Here is a 22,972-nt window from a genome sequence, read left to right as displayed (position 1 = left end):
CACACTATTGACTTTTTATTCTGTAGAGCTCAGTCATAACTTGCTTAAAAATACAAACACTCAGAAATCAAATAGTATATTTAATTTTATTTCCATCTTTAAAGGATGGGTGTAATTGCTTTAGATATTATAGATATAGCCATTTTATCTAAAACTATGGTGATCTAGATAGTTAATAAAAATAGACAAGTTAAATATATAATTGTGAAAATTCCTACCAGGAGAGAAATGGCAGGAGAGAAAAATGTACATTTTGTTGTTGCAGGCATTTTGTAGAAGAAATAGCTTCAGTGAGGTCTGCAGAGGGGCAAATATTCCAGGAGTGGGTGATGGCAGCAATCTGGACAGAAGGGAGGTTTCCCACAACAGCTGCTGGGGTTCCTTCTCTTCACGGAGTCTGACTTATCAGCATGGTCTCTAGATCACTCTGTTACTCGTTTCTCCAACATCAAGAGCAGTTTGTATTGGGCACCTTTTCTGTTTAAGGATGAGCCAGGAGTCCTAACTGAAGCCACTGGGCCCCCTGCTCTGGCCCTGGCTGTGTCTGCAGCTTCCCCTCTGGATACCCCACCTCTAACTCTGTCAGTTCCACCCCCACTCACTACTTTCAAGGTCCCCAGATCACCAACCTCTTCTTTGACTCAGGGTCTTCACAAGTGTTGCTCCGTCTCTTCCCCTCCAAGCCCTTCTTGGTCTAACCAACCTCTTCCACTCAGCTTTTAGGTTTCAAAGAGCAAGAGTTGATAGTCTGCTCCAGCCCATCGTTTTCCTGCTTGCCAGGACTGTGACCTTTAATTTTGCAATAATCTTCTTGAGTACACCATGACTCCCTGATTAGAGGCTAAGCTCCATGAGGACTGACAAAGGTCTATTACGTTCGCCAAGAGCCCAGAATGTGCCTGAGGGTTTGCCAACCTTACCTGCCAGGGGCTCTGCCCCATGTCCCACTCCCCCGGTCTCCAATCATGTCCCTCAAAGCCATCTCTAGCCAGCCAGTCTTGGCCTGCTCAATTGTTGATTTCTCCTATCCATCTGACCGAGTGTTGTCAAACATGTACAGAGGAGGGTGTGCTAAGATGTGCTCTTGGCCACAGTAAGCTTTGTGTGACTTCCCAGTAAACTAATATGATGTTACCATCATCGGATACTCAGAGTTTCTCTAGAGATGAAAGGCAAAGTCAGAGAGATATGTATAAAATTGAAGAAAGTTGTGCTTGATGTTATTTGCAAGGTGTTTGAAACATGTAAGCTATGGAGTGAAATCAGCTCTAAACCCACACTTGGAACCCCTCACAGAGGTACTTGAATTTGTGAGAAAACCACTTTTGTCCAAGCTTGCAGCCAGGAAAGCAGATAGGCACCTTGGCTCCTTGGCTATTTTAACCCCTGTGGCCTTAAATAAGAGGGAGTTGTCTGAGTTCCTTATTTCCCACAAAAGAATAACGCCATAAAATTTTTCTTGAGAAAAATTCGCATAAAACAAATACATGAAGCTTTTAAAAATCCTTTTTAATCCTGTCAAATCATTATCAATTAAGGAATCTAAAGGGCTGAGCCTCAAAATACTCAGATAGATAACACCAGTGACCTTGATAAGCAGTCTTTATAATACCAGTGACCTTGATAAGCAGTCTTTGTTGAATGTCAGTACCCATTATTTGAAATATTAAATAACCTTTCAGGATTATTGCAAAAAGCTGTATTTAGCTGGGAGGTAACCTTGGTGCCATTTCTCAGTGTCTCTTGGGTAATAGAGTCCCAAGCAGGAATAAAAGCTGTGTCCTATTTAACCTTTGTTCCCGGACCTAAAGATGTTTTGCTATGACATTGATACCCAGGCGAGTTGAATTTTCACTAAGCAATGTATAAGCAATTTCAATATATTTATATATTCACTGATGGGAGATCTTTGCACTCAAAGTAAGAGTCCAGTGCTGTGCGTTCTGTGTGAACTGCACAATCTGAATCATTTGAGAAAATGATAATATGCTTCTCATGCCAGGAAAAATCAAGCATGTTTTATACAGTCATAGTCACAAAGTATTGGGTAGGCCAAACAGTTCGTTTAGAGTTTTCCATACTATCTCACTGAAAAACTCAAACTTTTTGGCCACCATAGTTACTATGTAATGAGGGTTACCTGAAAGAGATGGGAATCCTTCCAAGCAAGGGTTAAGCTAACTAATATCCAGAAAGCAGCCTACACAGCGCTCAAGCCTAACTGGATTTTTACAGGACATGCTGAGGGAATTGATGGTTACCAGGTTTATGCATAACCTCATGTGCCAGAAATTTAGTTTTGTGTCTCCTTTGTTGTTGTTCAGTTGCTATTGTATCCAGCTCTTTGTGACCCAAGAGACTGCAACACACCAGGCTTCCCTGTCCTTCACTATCTCCCAGAGTTTGCCCAAATTCATATCCATTGAGTCGGTGATGCCGTCCAACCATCTCATCCTCTGTCATCCCCTTCTCCTCCTGCCCTCAATCTTTCCCAGCATCAGGGTCTTTCCCAATGAGCTGGTTCTTCACATCAGGTGGCCAAAGTGTTGGAGCTTCAGCATCAGTCCTTCCGATGAATATCAGTGTTGATTTCCTTTAGGATTGACTGGTTTGGTCTCCTTGCTGTCCAAGGGGCTCTCAAGATAGGTAAGGAGAAACGATGATAAGAAAGGATTTTGCAGTGAACTGTAGGCTCTTTCCAAGTATTTTATTATTTGTCTAATATTCCTGTACACACGACTAGCTACAGACCCCATAGCTAAGATACCTTTCTGCAACACTATTAACTACTTATCAAAAGAGTGGTTCCATTTTGCCTTTGAAACAACATGGAAGACCAGGGGCACATTGAATAACTTGCCTGAAAGATGGAAGAAATTTTGTATTTAGATATTTAAAGATGGGAAATTGGGCAAATTTTTTTAACTGGTTATGGCATTTCAAAGAAGTGAGCCAAAGTGGAGTGACCCAGGGCCCTTGGTAGACACAGGCCTGGGGACAAAGGGAAGAAACCAGGTGCTGAGAATTTCAATATGGGCATCAGGCTTGGCTGCCAGCTTCCAAGCAAGAAGAAATGTGCACAGTAGAGACTGGCCTCTAGAGGAAGCTGCATGTTCTGGATGCTTTCTGAGACAGACGGCTCCAAAGTAGACAGGTGGGGAGATGGTGCAATGGAGATATATTCATAATAAGCAAATATAAGAAAGTTTTGCATTAAGATCACTTATCAAAAATACAGCATTATTTAAGGACTCTCTCACATTCTGTTGTCTCTAATAATTTTCCAAGGATGCTGTGACATGTGTGATGTGAAAGTGTTAGTTGCTCAGTTGTGTCTGACTCTTTAGGACCACTTGCCTCATAGAATTCATCAGAATACTGGAGTGGGTGGTCCTTCCCTTCTCCGGGGATCTTCCTGACCTAGGGATTGAACCCGGGTCTCCTGCATTGCAGGCAGATTCTTTATCATCTGAGCCACCAGGAAAGCCATGTGAATGTCCATTTATTGGGAGGAAACTGATGTTAAGTAAATTTCTCAAGGGCCCCTTGTTATTACAGAAGAGAGAAAGATCTAGACTTTCTACCCTGAGGAAGGATTCTGCCCTCCCCTTGGGCTGCTTCTCACATTCGCAAACCAATAATATTGTAATCCTGCAGGCTGCTGATGGAAAACTATACCTGGTGAAATAAATGTTTAGTGCAGTGTATGTGATTGGTTCTCTTTTTCTTGGAGACCATTTCAGGTTAGAAGTGCAATCTGAGATGCTCATCAAACCATTAAAGGACAAGAATCCATTCACAGAACAGAGGTAAAGAGATGGACTGGAGGCAGATATGGAATCCTGAGCTGATGAGATCATTAGGTACATCTGCTATGGGTTAGCACACTTGAGCTGGTTAACTCAAGGAACATGAGCTGGTCTAGGGGAGCAATGGCAATGTGGCTTTTTTCACGCACAGGTCACAAGATATGGGATATTTTATGAGTTGGGGTACCATGTGTATAGTAAAACTATGGCTACACCAAGCACATTTTTAAGAGAAGTGGTACTTATTTTGGGGGAATCCACAAGGAGTGTCTGAAAGATCCTGAACTGTAACCTTCAGCCCTATGGAGAGAAATGACACAATCAAATAGACTCTTTGTAGAAGTTAGAAAAATATTCAAGGATTTCGGTTTCAATGCAACAGAGAGAGAAGTGATCATAGCACTGAATTATATCACTGCCATGATACTTTTCTGTTGTTCAGTCACTAAGTCGTGTGTGACTCTGTGACTCCATGAGCTGTAAGATGCCAGTCTTCCCTGTCCTTCACCGTATCCTGGAGTTTGCTCAAACTCATGTCCGTTGAGTCAGTGATGCCATCCAACCATCTCATCAGGTGCACAAACTATTGGAGTTTCAGCTTCGGTCCTTCCAATGTATATTCAGGTTGATTTCCTTTAGGATTGACTGGTTTGATCTCCTTGCTATCCAAGGGATTCTCAAGAGTCCTCTCCAGCACCACAGTTTGAAAGAAAAACTATTTGTGTTGAATTTTTATCAACTTCTAGGCATTTTGAGTCAGGCTTTAGGTGTGTTAAGAACTCTCCCTCTTTCTCTCCTGTAGAATCTCCTTAGGATTGAGTGGGATGAGGTATCCTTGATACCCCCATGAAACTATGAGAGCATATGATTCTAAGAATTAAGTGTGAGACTTGGAAAGTGATTTGGGATGACAAATTAAGCAATGAAAACAGAACCTGATTCACATAAGTCATCAGTCTTGGAACAGATCAATCTTTGTGTTATATTTGTGTGTGAGCTCAGCTGCTCATAGCATAGCCCAGAGGCCAGCACACGATGAGGACTGTGGGCTTTCCAAGTGGAAATCAGAGGAAACTCTGAGAACAACCATAGAGCTATGATGGAGAAGCATGGGGGAGAGAGACGGGGAGGAGGAGAATGGGGCCGGGTGAGGCACACGTACGTGAGGGATATGGACAGTACTGTCCAAGGCTTAGAGTGAAGACCCATGCTAATCCAGAATCTTCCATCGCTCAGTCAGGAAAGGCACCAGGAATCAGGAGACCTACTCTCCTCTTCTGTACCTTGGAGCAAGTTACAGTACTTTGAGCCTCAGCATTGTCATCTCCAAATGAGAACATCAGGCCCGGATGATTATTTCCTATTTAGTTGTTGAACATATTATGCTATAACTCAACATCTTTTAAAAGAGATTGTGTATTAGTCAGGTCTGTTTGCAATAATGTAGTATAACAAATAGCCCCAATTTGAAAAACATTTATGTTTCTTGATTTTGAGTTTCCTGGCTGGCTGAATGTTGGCTGACCTCAGAAGGTTAGGCTGCACTGGGCTTGCCTCTGCTTATCAGATTGGGTCACATTGGTCCCGCTCACCCATACGTTTCTCAGGAAGGGAATAATGATGGATTGACCACAATTTAGTATCCTAAGTCTCCAAATTAAATAACTGATCCTCCCATAAGCATATTTTAATATATTTTAAAGTTGAGAAAGGAAAGAATAGTTTGTTTAGATATTACAAAGACATTGGGGGAAAAAAAAGAAAAGGCAGTAGTTTTTCTCTAATAGAGTATAATACATGGTTTCTTATCTTAAGGAAATCCTCAGTCTATGCAAAGTCAAAGTATTTTATCCCTTCATTCAGTTCATCTAAATTCTCAATGAAAATATTAGGTTAATAGACAAAAAGCTTAACACAAAAACCTAGGTATCAACTTTGTAAAGTGAATAGGAATATAAGCATGATACAGAGCCACTGTTAACCTGGTAGAATAATTAAAACATTAAGGTGTTTCATGCTGTCTTCACCTGTAATCAAGAGAATAGGACTGATGTAAAGACAGAGAAATGGTGCCCGTCTTCCATCTCCTGGTATTGGTTATTAAGACATTACATTTCCCACTTATTGATTTCGCCAGCGAAACTAGGACGGCTCAAATGAAAAGTCATCAATGGATAATGTTATTTTACTTTTTAAAAAGAATGGTGAACTCCATTTGGACATTTTGGTAAAGATATAAACCTGGACTTTATTGTGATGTGTAGTGGAAACCTGGGCAGCTGGCTTCCTGAGTGGGACATAAACGCAAACACAGACCACCCCCCCAGGAGTGGAACCTGTTATCCAACTGTGGTTCCAACACTCTAACTTACAAAGAGGCCATATGAACATTTTCTTTATTTGGAAGCTGTTACAATATTGCCAGGAATGAAATGTTGCCGAAATAAAGGATTTTCAATAGCTTGCTGATCGTTCATTACACTGTAAATCCATACACCAAGCGAGGAACATTCTGTGGATTTATGCCGATAGCAATACATATTTTAATTAAAACCATGTTCAAAATTTTTATTCTGGAACAAGTTACCAGTTTATATTGGTATAATAAGTTGATCGAGGAAAGTGGGTAAATTAGCCAATACTCAGAATATCCATACAGTTTTCTAGTTGTTAATATAGCTTTCCATCATCAACAGCACCAGGCAACCTATAGATGTGTGAACAGACATAAGGAAAGAAAAACAGCAGTGCTGATTATGCATCTCGGCATTTCACCACCTATTAGATTACACAAATAGAAATTGTGCTCTGGTTGCTATTTTTATGTACTTTTGTTTCATGCATACACACATGTGAACTAGTAGGAAAAGTAGGAATTCATAGTTGTATCATGTATGTTTTCTTACATCAAAGAGTATGTATGCCATTGGGTGAGTCTAGGTGTTAATCAAAAATAACTCAAGGATTTTAAGTTGTATTTTATTCATTTAAAAATGTAATACATACGTAGTACATGACCATTTTTAAAAAACTGGGAGATAGAGATTCAGTTCAGTTCAGTTCAGTCGCTCAGTCGTGTCCGACTCTTTGTGACCCCATAAATCACAGCACGCCAGGCCTCCCTGTCCATCACCAACTCCCGGAGCTCACTCAAACTCATGTCCCATCTAGTCAGTGATGCCATCCAGCCATCTCATTCTCTGTCGTCCCCTTCTCCTCCCACCCCCAATTCTTCCCAGCATCACTCTTTTCCAGTGAGTCAACTCGACGCATGAGGTGGCCAAAGTATTGGAGTTTCAGAGTAAATAATAAAACAATAGAATTATTGTAATGCCACCAAGCTAAGGTGGAAACTATGACCATAATGGTCTTTTGCATTTTTTTCATGTATGCATATACATGCATATAAAAATTCTACACAAGCATATTTTACACATATATTTTGAATGGAGTCATACATTATCTAACATTTTATAATGCACGGTTTTACTCAACAATATGTTATGAATCACGTCTCTCTATTAATAAATATAGCTGTATCAGAATTCACTTTTTCTGCAAAATATTTTTGGTCTCTTTAGATGTGTCCTCCCTGTGGTAGGAGGCTAAACATTTCATGCCGGGACATTCCCCAAATTTATCTTCACGTGCTTTTAAGTTGTAAGGCTATTTTTAGATCCATTACTTATAATTGATACAGAAGTACTTTGAATTGGCACAAAAGTGAATTTAAAAATTCTACAATTTTGGTGGAGGGATGGACGGATAGGTCAGTGAGACAGAATAGGGAACCCAGAAATAGGCTCTATACACATATGCCCAGTTGATTTTTGACAAAGATGCAGAAGAAGTTCAATGGAAGTAAGATCTTCTTTTGTTTTGTTTTCAGTAAATGGTACTAGAACAATTGGACATCCATATGCAAAAAAAAAAAAAAAAAATGGACCTCCTATCTCATACAAAAGCTAACTCAAAATGGATCACAGGCATTTTGTTTAACACATAATCCCAACTAAACCAAACAAAAAATGTATAGAACATGAAAGCCTGAAAGGAATTTACAAATCACCTAGCAGCTAGCTTGTGCTCCATACCCAACAATTATGAACAGGAAAATGCTGGCTCACGGGGCACCCTTAGAGCAGAGTTGCTGTCCTTCAAATCAGCAGCTATACAGCAAGGTCACCAGAACACCATAGCACCTTGTACCTCAGCCACTAAATCGAAGAACTGGAGTAATCTCACCTAATCTCCTGCAAAACGAGAAGATCTCCTCTGTGCCCTTGACATTCTGTTATATCTGATCCATCCCATTATTGGAGAGCTTTTGAGAGCATCATCGGGGAACATGTGGGTCTTTAGAGGTAGATAACCCCAAGGTCAGGGCTTCCTGGGTGGCTCAGTGGTAAAAAAAAAAACATCCACCTGCCAATACAGGAGATGTGGGTTTGATCCCTGGGTTGGGAAGATCTCCTGGAGAAGGAAATGGCAACCCACTCCAGTATTCTTGCCTGGGAAATCCCACGGACAGAGGAGCCTGGTGGGCTACAGTCCGTGCAAAAAATAGGACATGACTGGGAAACTGAACAACAGCAACACCAGGGTCAAAGTCTCTTTATTCATCTTCTACTAACCCCTGTTTACACATGATCATAATTTTCACATGAAAACTGTGAAAACACATTGCTGATTTTCAGCATTATGAGAAAATAAGCTGATCATCTGTAACTGGAATAGGTCTCAGAGACAATCTTGGTACTGGTACGATCTCCAGAAAGTCCCGGTATGATACCAAATCAAGTATTTCTTGTGACAGCTAGCATGTTGCTGGTAATCAATATTAAGTTTATTGAGAATAATAAATAATTATGCAAATCCAAAGTGTTTGCACTTCTTCATGCACAGGGCATATTGGAATCACTTTTGTAATTATAATTAAGGTGTTATGCTGTTTAATTATTTCCACTCAATGGCCTGATTAGGAAAATTGCTCACATTGTTTTCCTTGCATAATGTGCCATTAGGGGAACAATTACTGAGGAGTCTGTGCCCCCAACCTTCAGCCGAGCTTCCATCCAGAAGTGAGCATGACCTCATCAGCATCCAGAAGATGGAATTCAGCTACAGATTCAAATAATCTGTCTTTCTGTTTTGTTTTTCAAGATAAACATTTTGGTCAACCCAAGACACTGGGAGTTGATGTACTATTTCACGTGTGGATGTTTTCCCATTTATTTTAATCGCAGTTTTCAGCATGTTGACTTTCTCTCTCCGCCTACCTGTTGTCTGTTCACACGTGCTCTGGCTGTGTTGGCCAGCCTAATGGAGATTTCTTCCTCCACGTGTCCATCAGCATGACTGTCAATATATCCTCTCCTGGTGGACTTGGCGAGGCAGTAACATTTGAGAATATGTGTGCCCTGCCATGACATTCCAACATGTGGGCAAATAGTCTTGACAAGGGAAGTAGTGATGAAGTGGTTGGAAAGGAAAGGAATGGAATTCCGTGGACTGAGTAGCATAGTAGTTAAGGCCAGAATCCAGGGGAGACTGGAATGAGAGACCCAGTTAGGAAGCAGCAGGGGCAGGGGGCCTGAATGTCACTGACTTCTCTCTAGTGAAGTCTGTGGCCTTGACCCAGATGACATCATCCAGTCCTTTGTCCAGTTCAGCGCCTGGAGCAAAGGAGGGGAAGAAAAGATGAATCCTGGTTCTGCCACTGGTCCGCAGTGTGAGCAAGCTTCTCAACCTTTCCGTTCTTTGATTGATCATTGGACTTTAGGAAAATAGTCTTCCAAGGAAAATGAAAGCAAGGACAGGGGTTGGAGACGGGGGTGGTCACAGCAGGAGCAGCACACAGCGGGGCGGGTGCCGGGCTTGCTCTGTTCGTCCACACAGCACCTTGAGCAGCCAGTGCCTCACGCACCACCTGCCCTCGTTTTATTCTCGATGGGTGCTCTCAGAAAGGAGCAGTGGGATTGATTTTTTCTTGTATTTGCAACGTGCTGATGCTCATGCTGCCATGCCCAACTCTTTGTGACCCCATGGACTGTAGCCCACCAGGCTCCTCTGTCCATGGGGTTCTCCGGGCAAGAATATTGGAGTTGCCATTTCCTCCTCCAGGGGATCTTCTCAACCCAGGGACTGAACCCGCATCTCCTGCATTGCAGGCAGATTCTTTACTGCTGAACCCCTGGGGAAGCCCATAGGTGTTGATAATTAGAGGCAAATGGAAAACATGTAGCCGTCTTGAAGACATTTTGCCTCACATAACCAGGAAGGAAGTGTGAACAAGTAGGGCACATGTGGCTGGGTTATGAGAACAGGCTTTGTGTTCTGACAGTGGGGTGCAAACCCCAGCTCAGCAGCTCTGGAGCTCAGAGCTGCAGTTAAGCAACTTCACCCTCAGAGCCTCAGTTTCCTGATCCATTTAACAGAGATGATCAAACCTCAACCACAGTGTTGCTGTGAGATTTAGTAAGTCTATGGGTATTACAATGAATCCTGTCATTATTTATCTTTGCTATACCTACACATGAGAAGGGCGTGGCAACCCTTTCCAGTATTCTTGCCTGGAGAATCTCATGGATGGAGGAGCCTGGTAGGTTACAGTCCATGGGGTCGCAAAGAGTTGGACACAACAGAAGCGACTGAGCACTCACGCACGCATGCACGTACCTACGCATAGCTCCTTTTCTAGCTTTGCTAATGGAAAAGGGCTTTCTGCATTACGGTTAAATAACTAGCTTTGCCCTAGATCCTCATAAGTTGAGTAATTCCTCCCCCCAAAATATCGACATCCTAAATTGAAGGAACCTGTGGACATCATATTATATGGGAAAAGAGACTTTGCAGATGTGATTAGGTTAATGGTTTTGAGGTGTAGAAGATTCTCCTGGATTATGAGGGCCCCTGAATGTAATCACAGGGGTCCCTATATGAGGGAGACAAGAGACTCTACAAGCGAGGCAGTGACATGAGGATGTGAGCCGGCAGGAGTGATGGTCCGGGAGCCAGGGAGGGTCACAGCATCTGGAGTGTGGAGAGACAAGGAGCAGTGTCTCCCTGGGAGCTTCCAGGGAAGAACAGCCCTGCCCACAACTTGATTTTAGATGTCTGGTCTTCAGAGCTGTAAGAGAACAAATGTGTGTTGTTTTAAACCAGGAGAAGAGAATGGCAACTCACTCCAGTACTCTTGCCCGGGAAATCCCAGGGACAGAGGAGCCTGGTAGGCTACAGTCCATGGGGTCGCAAAGAATGAACATGACTAAGCTACTGAACATGCACACCAAGCTTCTGAGGTTCAAACTTCAACATATTTGTGGGGAGAAAGGACACAACTCAACCTATAGCGTAAGTTCTAAGTGGAAAAAAATGTATATATTTTTTAATTTTTTGGTTATGTTTTATTTATTTATTTATGACTGTGCTGGGTCTGTGATGCTACTCAGACTTTTCTCCAGCTGCTGTGAGCAGGGGCTTCTCTTCACTGCAGTGGCTTCTGTTGTGGAGCACAGACTCTAGGTCTATAGGGTTTCGGTAGTCATGGAACACAGTCTTAGTTGCTCTATGGCATGTGGGATCTTCCCGGACCAGGAAGCGAACTGGTCTCTCCTGCAATGACAGGTGGATTCTTTACCACTGAGCCACCAGGGAAACCCAGGAAATATATTTTAAGGGATATCTCATGCTGCAAAGGTATCTGCACATGAGCAATGTTCCAGATGTCGTTATCCATGCATACACATTTTTAAAGTAGAATAGTTACATGTTAACTTCACAATTTTTGCAACACACTATTATTTTTTAATATGAGTGTATTTATTAAAGTGGAACAGAGAAGGCAATGGCAAGCCACTCCAGTACTCTTGCCTAGAAAATCCCATGGCTGGAGCAGCCTGGTAGGCTGCAGTCCGTGGGGTCGCTAAGGGTCGGACACCACTGAGTGACTTCACTTTCACTTTTCACTTTCACACATTGGAGAAGGAAATGGCAACCCATTCCGGTGTTCTTGCCTGGAGAATCCCAGGGACAGGGGAGCCTGGTGGGCTTCCGACTATGGGGTCGCACAGAGTCGGACACAACTGAAGTGACTCAGCAGCAGCATTAAAGTGGAAAGCTGTCATTTGCTCTTTTGGAAAGCAGTGGGAAACAAGTGAAATATAAGATTTTGTTTGCAATATTTCTCTACATTTTTATTCCAGTATCTCCTCTCCACCTGCCCCTACAACCCGCCACTCTTGGATTCTTGCACAATAATATTAATAGTAGAAAGTGCCTTTGTTAATTTTATTTTGTCACTGACTAGGCCAGATGGAGGTCTTTGAATTGTGCATACACCTTTTTAGGTATAACTCTGGCTGGGAACTGAGCTATCACTGATGCTGAGGCTGATGGGGGGTCCTCTATAACACCCCAGTGCCTTTGTAGTGCTGGGTCTCTTGATGTGTGTGCTCAGTTGTGTCCAACTCTTTGCCCACCAGGCTCCTCTGTCCATGAGGATTCTCCAGGCAAGAATACTGGAGTGGGTTGCCATCCCCTCCGCCAGGGAACCTTCCCAACCCAGACGTCAAACCGAAGTTTCCTGCATCTCCTGCATTGCATGTGGATTCTTTACCCACTGAGCTGCCTGGAAAGCCCCACTTCAAGCTTAGTTGCTAATGTTCCCTATGGAGTGCTCTCCTGCACAAACGTCCTTATTCAAAACATGGGCTGTAGCTAGCACTTCATTAAAATTGCTTGTGCTCCATGTTGCATAGCTCAGGGATATTTATTCTTGTACATTTCTGAAATGGAGAAATGTGTATTCTGTTTACATATGTTCTATCTCTCTTGTCTTAAGGATAATGAATCAATTAAACGTTAGTGATTTTCCTTTAATAAGAATATGTGCACAATATTTCTATTTAAAACTGTTTATCAGCAGAGACGAAATTGGAAGCAGATACCCATTTTATAGAAAATGCTTTCTGAAACTGACACATGATACTGCCTGGCAAAGTCAGAAAAGGGTAAATAAATTACCCAGGCAATACCTGCTATGCCCTCTGGACTTTTATGCCTTGTTAGTGTCTAAGGTTACAGGAAAAAGAAATGGAACACCGGGGTTGCCACGGAGACACCCAAGACCTGTCAATACCTCTCACTCTAATAGTGACAAATGGTACTTATTACATCAGGACTAATTTCATCGGATTCTGATCAGATGAAGATACTTAACCTTTCCTGATAAAATTGTGTTGGTATAATTACTTAGTTAAAGACCTTATTAAACATCAGTATTCTGTGTTTATAGATGCACATTTTATCGAGGTTTATTATACATTATATTGATGGGCTATTTGAAAGTTAGTTTTTTCTGCAAGGTCTTTGACTATTGGAAAAACCTGCAGTGAGGTTGTGGCTGCCTTATTTGGGAAAAAAAAATATGTGATTTTTGCAAATTGTAACTAAAAATCCTAAACAAAATATATAAAGTTTTAAAAATAAGGCTTTGCATTAAGCCTTTTAAAATAAGACTTTCTATCAATGCACATAAATTTAAAATAGACAGATACATCACGTACCTTATGGACTTTTAGGCCCAGTGCCCTCTAATCTGTTCATCTTGTGTTAAAGCCCACCTTACTGACCCCATCTCAATTTAATTAATTATATCTGCAAAAAATCTCAACTCTAGATAAGATCACATTTTTAGACATTGTGTATTAGGTCTTTTTTGTTTTTTAATTGGAGGAAAGTGAGTTTACAATATTGTGTTTATTTCTTCTGTACAACAGTGCAAATCAGCCATATGAGATAATATATGATATTTGTTTTTCTCTTTCTGATTTACTTCACTCTGTATAGTAGGCTCTAGATTTATCCAACTCACTACCACTGACTTAAATTCATTTCTTTTTATGGCTGAGTAATGTTTCATTGTATATATGTACCACATCTTTTTTATCCATTGATCTGTCAATGAACATTTAGGTTTCTTCTATGTCCTGGCTATTGTAAATACTTCTGTAATGAACACTGGGGTACATGGGTTTCATAGAATTGTGATTTTTTTTCATGGCATGTGCCCGAAACTCGGGTTTCTCAGTGACATGGCAGATTTATTACTAGTTTTCTAAGGAATCTCCATACTGCTCTCCATAATGGCTGCAGCTGGATTAAGAATTCAACATTAAGAATTTTGAGGGAAAAATTCAACCTCTAACAATATTTACACTAAGGTTCAAACCTATGATGTTCTCTGTTGTCTCAATTCTACAGACTTCTGATCCTCCCTGCAGCAAGCAGTTCTGTAAAGTTCAATCTCATTCCTTCAATCCGTCAGGATGTCAGTTTTTTGCATCTGTTTTAAAATTGAAGTAAAGCTGCTTTACAATACTCTATTACTTTTAGAAGTACAGCAGAGTGATTCCATATTTTTATACATTCAGTTCAGTTCAGTCACTCAGTTGTGTTCGGCTCTTTGCGACCCCATGAACCGCAGCACGCCAGGCCTCCCTATCCATCACAAACTCCTGGAGTCCACCCACACCCATGTCCATTGAGTTGGTGATGCCATCCAGCCATCTCATCCTCTGTCGTCCCATTCTCCTCCTGCCCTCAATCTTTCCCAGCATCAAGGTCTTTTCAAATGAGTTAGCTCTTCCCATCAGGTGGTCAAAGTATTGGAGTTTCAGCTTCAACATCAGTCCTTCCAATGAACACCCAGGGCTGATCTCCTTTAGGATTGACTGGCTGGGTCTCCTTGCAGTCCAAGGGACTCTCAAGAGTCTTCTCCAACACCACAATTCAAAAGCATCAATTCTTCCGTGCTCAACTTTCTTTATACTCCAACTCTCACTTCCATACATGACCACTGGAAAAAACCATAGACTTGACTAGACGGAACTTTGTTGACAAAGTAATGTCTCCTCTTTTTAATATGCTGTCTAGGTTGGTCATAACTTTCCTTCCATGGAGTAAGCATCTTTTAATTTCATGGCTGCAGTCAGCATCTGCAGTGATTTGGGACCCCAGAAAAATAAAGTCAGCCACTGTTTCCACTGTTTACCCATTTATTTGCCATGACGTGATGGGACCGGATGCCATGATCTTAGTTTTCTGAGTGTTGAGCTTTAAGCCAACTTTTTCACTCTCCTCTTTCACTTTCATCAAGAGGCTCTTTAGTTCTTCTTCACTTTCTGCCATCAGGGTGGTGTCATCTGCATATCTGAGGTTATTGATATTTCTCCCAGGAACCTGATTCCAGCTTGTGCTTCCTCCAGCCCAGCATTTCTCATGATGTACTCTGCATATAAGTTAAATAAACAGGGTGATAATATACAACCTTGACGTACTCCTTTTCCTATTTGGAACCAGTCTGTTGTTCCATGTCCAGTTCTAACTGTTGCTTCCTGACCTGCATACAGGTTGCTCAAGAGGCAGGTCAGGTGGTCTGGGATTCCCATCTCTTTCAGAATTTTCCACAGTTTATTGTGATCCACACAGTCAAAGGCTTTGGCATAGTCAATGAAGCAGAAATAGATGTTTTTCTGTAACTCTCTTGCTTTTTCCAGGATCCAGTGGCTGTTGGCAATTTGACCTCTGGTGCCTCTGCCTTTTCTAAAACCTGCTTGAACATCTGGAAGTTCATGGTTCATGTATTGCTGAAGCCTGGCTTGGAGAATTAAGCATCACTTTACTAGCATGTGATATGAGTGCAAATGTGCAGTAGTTTGAGCATTCTCTGGCATTGCCTTTCTCTGGGATTGGAATAAAAACTGATCTTTCCAGTCCTGTGGCTATGGCTGAGTTTTTCAAATTTGCTGGCATAGTGAGTACAGCACTTTCACAGCATCATCTTTTAGGATTTGAAATAGCTCAACTGGAATTCCATCACCTCCACTAGCTTTGTTTGTAGTGATGCTTCCTAAGGCCCACTTGACTTCACATTCCAGGATGTCTACTCTAGGTGAGTGATCACACCATTATGATTATCTGGGTCATGAAGATCTTTTTTGTACAGTTCTTCTGTGTATTCTTGCAACCTCTTCTTAATATCTTCTGCTTCTGTTAGGTCCATATCATTTCTGTCCTTTATTGAGCCCATCTTTGCATGAAATGTTCCCTTGGTATCTCTAATTTTCTTGATGAAATCTCTAGTCTGTTCCATTCTGTTGTTTTCCTCTATTTCTTTGCATTGATCGCTGAGAAAGGCTTTCTTATCTCTCTTTGCTATTCTTTGGAACTCTGCATTCTTTCCTTTTCTCCTTTGCTTTTCACTTCCCTTCTTTTCACAGCTATTTGTAAGGCCTCCCCAGACAGCCGTTTTGCTTTTCTGCATTTGTTTTTCTTGGGGATTGTCTTGGTCCCTGTCTCCTGTACAATGTCACAAACCTCCGTCCATAGTTCATCAGGCACTCTGTCTATCAGATCTAGTCCCTGAAATCTATTTCTCACTTCCACTGTATAATCATAAGGGATTTTATTTAGGTCATACCTGAATGGTCTAGTGGTTTTCCCTACTTTCTTCAATTTCAGTCTGAATTTGGCAATAAGGAGTTCATGATCTGAGCCACAGTCAGCTCCTGCTCTTGTTTTTGCTAACTGTATAGAGCTTCTCCATCTTTGGCTGCAAAGAATGTAATCAATCTGATTTCAGTGTCGACCATCTGGTGATGTCCATGTGTAGAGTCTTCTCTTGTGTTGTTGGAAGAGGGTGTTTGCTATGACCAGTGTGTTCTCTTGGCAGAACTCTATTAGCCTTTGCCCTGCTTCATTCCGTGTTCCAAGGCCAAATTTGCCTGTTACTCCAGGTGTTTCTTGACTTCCTACTTTTGCATTCCAGTCCCCTATAATGAAAAGAACATCTTTTTTGGGTGTTAGTTGTAGAAGGTCTTCTAGGTCTTCATAGAACTGTTTAGCTTCTTCAGCATTACTGGTCGGGGCATAGACTTCAATATCATTCATGATATTGAATGGTTTGCCTTGGAAACGAACAGAGATCATCATTTTATAGATTATAAATGACCTAAATCAAATCCGTTATGACTATACAGTGGAAGTGAGAAATAGATTTAATGGACTAGATCTGATAGAGTGCCTGATGAACTACGGGCAGAGGTTCGTGACATTGTACAGGAGACAGGTGTCAAGACCATCCTCAAGAAAAATAATAATAAATAAAATCGTTTTATAGATTAATATCATTATTTCTTTAAAGTTATTAGAAAATAATGCCTTATTTCTCTGTGCTGTACACTATATCCTTTATATCTGTGTTGCTTTTCATGTGAAAAAACCCACAAAACCCATAAATGTAATACTTCTCATTTTTGCAAATTTAGAAGCATTTGAAAAGGTCAAAGTAAACAAAGTCACAGACCCTCAGTCACAGTTCTTGAGATAGTCAAGTCCATATGCATGATGGCTAGTTTCTTTCCAGTTCTTCATATATATACAGAAGTATTCTAAAATGAGAACTGGAAGCTTTACCTATGATTGGTTAACCAGCTTACTCCACTTATTCCTATACTGTGATTAATTCATCAGATTATTCAATATTCTTGAAAACATGAGTTTCATTGAGTTATGAAGTCATTATAATTGGTCTCCTATTGTTTAGTTGTTGCTGTTTAGTCGCTAAGTCATGTCTGACTCTGCAACCCTTTGGACTCAGCACATCAGGCTTCCCTGTCCTTCACCATCTCCTGGAGTTTGCTCAAACTCATGTCCATTGAGTGGCTGATGGCATCCAACCATCTTGTTCTCTGTCGTCCACTTCTCCTGCTTTCAGTCTTTCCCAGCATCAGGGTCTTTTCCATCGAGTTAGCAGCTAGCATCAGGTAGCCAAAGTATTAGAGCTTCTGCATCAGCATCAGTCCTTCCAATGAATATTTAGGGTTGATTTCCTTTAGGATTGTTTAGTGCTTAATGGTTTTGTTGTGTTCTATTTCATTCTTTATGATGTCCTTCTTTTGTATCTGAACTTTTTATACATGACTTTGTTTTCATGCCCACTTTTATTCTGGGATTTGAAAGGCATGCATTCAATACGTATTCTACTAATGAATACTTTCAAATTTTATATAGCTATATGCAAATGTATTTTTCTCATAATAAATACCAATAATAAATGTTTTTTGGGTGTGAAGTGAATGATCTAGTGTGCATTTAATTTTGTTATTCTCTTCCTGCCACTGCCTTCTTTGGATAGCACCAATCTTAGACTTAACATGTTGATGATGGTAACAAAATTGTTTAGTCATTTTAATTTTTTAAGGTTTGATCATAGTATAGTTGCTGGTGGGCTATAGTCCATGGGGTGGCAAAAGGTGGACACTGAGTGACTAAACCACCACATAGTTGCTTTACAATGTTGTGTTAATTTCTGTTGTACAGCAAACTGAATAAGCTTTCAGTTCACTTCAGTTCAGTTCAGTTGCTCAGTCGTGTCCGACTCTCTGCGACCCCATGAATCACAGCACGCCAGGCCTCCCTGTCCATCACCAACTCCCGGAGTTCACTCAAACTCATGTAGACAGAGTCGGTGATGCCATCCAGCCATCTCATTCTCTGTCGTCCCCTTCTCCTCCCGCCCCCAACCTTTCCCAGCATCAGAGTCTTTTCCAGTGAGTCAACTCTTCACATGAGGTGGCCAAAGTATTGCAGTTTCAGCTCTAGCATCAATCCTTCCAATGAACACCCAGGATTCGTCTCCTTTAGAATGGACCGGTTGCATCTCCTTGCAGTCCAAGGGACTCTCAAGAGTCTTCTCCAGCACCACAGTTCAAAAGCATCAATTCTTCGGTGATCAGCTTTCTTCACAGTCCAACTCTCACATCCATACATGACCACTGGAAAAACCATAGCCTTGACTAGATGGACCTTTGTTGGTAAAGTAATGTCTCTGCTTTTTAATATACTATCAAGGTTGGTCATAACTTTCCTTCCAAGGAGCAAGCATCTTTTAACTTCATGGCTGCAATCAGCATCTGCAGTGATTTTGGAGCCCAAAAAAATAAAGTCTGACACTGTTTCCACTGTTTTTCCATCTATTTCCCATGAAGTGATGGGACCAGATGCCATGATCTTTGTTTTCTGAATGTTGAGCTTCAAGCCAACCTTTTCACTCTCCTCTTTCACTTTCATCAAGAGGCTTTTGAGTTCTTCTTCACTTTCTGCCATAAGGGTGGTGTCATCTGCATATCTGAGGTTATTGATATTTCTCCCAGCAATCTTGATTCCAGCTTGTGCTTCTTCCAGCCCAGCGTTCCTCATGATATACTCTGCATATAAGTTAAATAAGCAGGGTGACAATATACAGCCTTGACGTACTCCTTTTCCTATTTGGAACCAGTCTGTTGTTCCATGTACAGTTCTGACTATTGCTTCCTGACCTGCATACAGGTTTCTCAAGAGGCAGATCAGGTGGTCTGGTATTCCCATCACTTTCAGAATGTTCCACAGTTTATCGTGATCCACACAGTCAAAGGCTTTGGCATAGTCAATGAAGCAGAAATAGATGTTTTTCTGGAACTCTCTTGCTTTCTCCATGATCCAGCGGATGTTGGCATTTTGATCTCTGGTGCCTCTGCCTTTTCTAAAACCTGCTTGAACATCTGGGAGTTCACGGTTCACATATTGCTGAAGCCTGGCTTGGAGAATTTTGAGCATGACTTCATACATATATCCCCTCTTGTTATATTTCCTTCCCTTTAGGTAAGCATACATACAATAATATATATATTGATCTAATTTATATTTAACTGGGAAAGATTGAGGGCAAGAGAAGTAGAGGGCAACAGAGGATGAGAAGGTTGGATATCATCACAGACTCAATGGACGTGAATTTTAGCAAACTCCAGGAGAGAGTGAAGGACAGGGGAACATGGTGTGCCTCACTCCATGGGTTGCAGAGCCTGACACAACGTAGTGACTGAAAACAGCAATAGAGAACTTGTTTTTAATCAACCTGTATAATTAGAAGACAATTCAAAATATCTTCAATATGTGTTAAGAATTTTCTTTTTTTATTTTCAGTAACATCGCCTGATATCTGAAACTTCACGAGCTTTGTCTGAAAGCACTGAATTTGTGATCTCCTGAATATTTTTTTAAATTTTTGCTTTTTTAATTCTCAGTTACTGAGATTTATGACCAAACTAGGTTAGATATTCATGCCTATGTCTATCAGTCTTCTAACTTTCACTCTTGTCAGTGAAATTTTTAAACTTTCTTTTATCCCACTTAGTTGTATTCAATGCTTTATCTTCTAGTCTCAATTTTTAGTTCAATAATTGTGTTTTTGGCCCCCCTCAATCCATTTATCTCCCAGCTTGTCCCTTCATTTCAGCAGGTTGTTCTTATTTCATGTAGTCAATGCCTTCTCTGTCTACGTTGGTTAATTAATTAGACATTTTCTAAAACCATCTATTTTCCTACTGTTTGATGAAACTTTCATGTTCTTGGTCTCCAGACCTGAAAGTCCTGAGCAATAGAGGGCTTGTCTTCACTGAAAATAAATCTCATATTCTTGTGACTAGAGTCACACTTCAACTTCCTCAGAATGTTACAAAATTCTCGACCTGGCTGTAGAACTACTATAAGAATTGAATTCACAGACTGTAGTCTATCTGAGCAACTTCATCTTTAATTTGAACTTCTGTCAAAAGTGACAGGTTGATTCAAACATGATCCCTTTTAACAGAATGTTCTCCTCCTTGTTTGATAGTATAGAGTAATTTCATTGATTCCTTTGCTTTGTTCAACTCTGTTTTTCCTACCTTCCCAACTGGACAATCTGCCAAAATCTGAGATGGATAGCACTGAAATCTGCCCAACACTCTTGATTCTCTGGTATCATTGACCACTTCATGTTCACAGAGATGCTTTACTCTCTTCTAAACCCGTGTACTATATCAGCAGTTATTCCCAAGGAAGTTCCCCATCTTTCATTGAGAAGCCTTTGTATGGAAGAAAGACAACAAGTAATCAAGCCAAAGACCTAGGTGTGAATCTGCAGGGGACATTGACTCACTGAATAATTCTGGACAAAGATGTCATCATTGAAATCCTCACATTTCTCATTCATACATGGAAATCATTATAAAGTGAAGCTGCTCAGTCATGTCTGACTCTTTGTGACCCCATGGACTGTAGCCTTTTGGGCTCCTCTGTCCATTGAATTTTCCAGGCAAGGATACTGGAATGGATTGGCCATTTCCTTCTGCAGAGGATCTTCCCAACCCAGGTATCAAACCCGGGTCTCCTGCACTGCAGGCAGACTCTTTACTGTCTGAGCCACCAAGGAAACCCATCATAGTAAAGGGTAGACATATTTTTAAGAATAAAGGAGAATATGGTATATGACAAAGTGTGTTATGGTTCATTAGCATGACCATCCATGTCCATTATGTAGGGTGACTTAATTTTCCGACAGGGACTTTTCTTCAGAAATATTTGTATTCTTTCTGTGGTTAATATTTATTAAGCACAATGATTATTTTTTGCTAAGTTGCTGCTGCTGCTGCTGCTGCTAATTCACTTCAGTCGTGTCTGACTCCGTGTGACCCCATAGACGGCAGCCCACCAGGCTCCCCCATCCCTGGGATTCTCCAGGCGAGAACACTGGAGTGGGTTGCCATTTCCTTCTCCAATGTGTGAAAGGGAAAAGTGAAAGTGAAGTCGCTCAGTGGTGTCCGACCCTTAGCGACCCCACGGACTGCAGCCTACCAGGCTGCTCCATCCATGGGATTTTCTAGGCAAGAGTACTGGAGTGGCTTGCCATTGCCTTCTCTGTTTGCTAAGTTAAATTGAAGTAAATACATCTTTCATGCCTCAAACCACAACAGAAGTATCTGGGTGGGTATTGTAGCTAAATTTCATCTTCTGACAGTAAGAAGAAACTTGTTTTTATTTACTAAAATTATTTAACTTAATATGGACATATATATATATATATATATATATATATAGTTTTGTATATCTTTCTTTTTTTGTTTTCTTCATCAAATATCATATCCGATATTATGTCAGACACAGCGGTTAAGTTGTGGTCATGTTTCTGAAGTGAATTCTAATGTGTTTTCTGTTACACTCAAAAATTCACTGTTTTTTTTTTTTTGCAAAATCTTTATGGTTATTAAAAATCACTTCTTCTGTCTTCTGTCTTGAAAATGGCTTTTGATAAAAAGATAAAGTCTGTGAAATATATTAGTAAAGAAAAATAAAAGCAAGCATAAAAACATAGATATCAATTCTTACAACTTTACAATGCTGTTGAAAGAGTAATTTTAGGATATTTCCTACTCAATTGGGAATGTTCATATAGGAATTGAAAATGTGGACACCAGTTATGTGTGTAGTCAGGAACCTGTTCCACATCAAACCCGTGATACCTTTACAGATGACAGACTCTTAGGTTGAAAAATCCTGAAGGAGCTTTATGCTTTCAGCATCCTTCGATTTGCAGATAGAGTAGTAGCTAATTCCATGAGACATTCTTGAATTTTTTAAATCATACAGCATTTTTTCACAAAATGATCATTGAATAACAATATTTTAAATAGTATGTACATGACTCTTTCTAAAAACATTTTAAATTTAATCTGAAAGCATCTTGCTCTATAATGCGGCCACTAGAGAGTACTATAATACTGTACCTAGACATCATGAAAAATTATTGTAATTTTTCAATATAGCGTCTTTATCACTTTCTTTCATTTTACTAATTCAGTCAATCCAGTTGACGTTAAGACTCAATCCCTATAATTTTCTTTGCAAAGAGCTGAATGTGATTTTCCTGCAAAGTCCTAAAAGAGCTTGCAAAGCTATAATTTTTCATTGTGATCTTACTTAGTCTTGAAATAGAAAGAGTATGTTTCAGTCCTATCTTTGTACTATATATGTCGACTTATTTTAGCACAACAACAGCATTTAATCAAGAGATGATCAGAGGAATGTGTTTTGTTTTTGAGATGTAAATTCAGCAAACATTTGTGAAACCCCAAGAACCAGCAGGCACAGGGTGTATCTGTGTGTCTCTACAAATAATTGCAATGCTTTTCCTTCCTCAGTTGATAAAGCACATGCAGACAAAGACATGACCTAGGGCTGAACATGGTGGTCAAGAGATTGATGTAGACCAGGAATTTGGGATGAGGAAGGAGCTTGCTCAGAGT

The sequence above is a fragment of the Moschus berezovskii genome, chromosome 1 (assembly GCF_049115385.1).
Source record: "Moschus berezovskii isolate FMDL1 chromosome 1, NW_MosBer_1.0, whole genome shotgun sequence".
Classification (NCBI taxonomy): domain Eukaryota; kingdom Metazoa; phylum Chordata; class Mammalia; order Artiodactyla; family Moschidae; genus Moschus; species Moschus berezovskii.
This window is presented reverse-complemented; position numbering follows the sequence as displayed.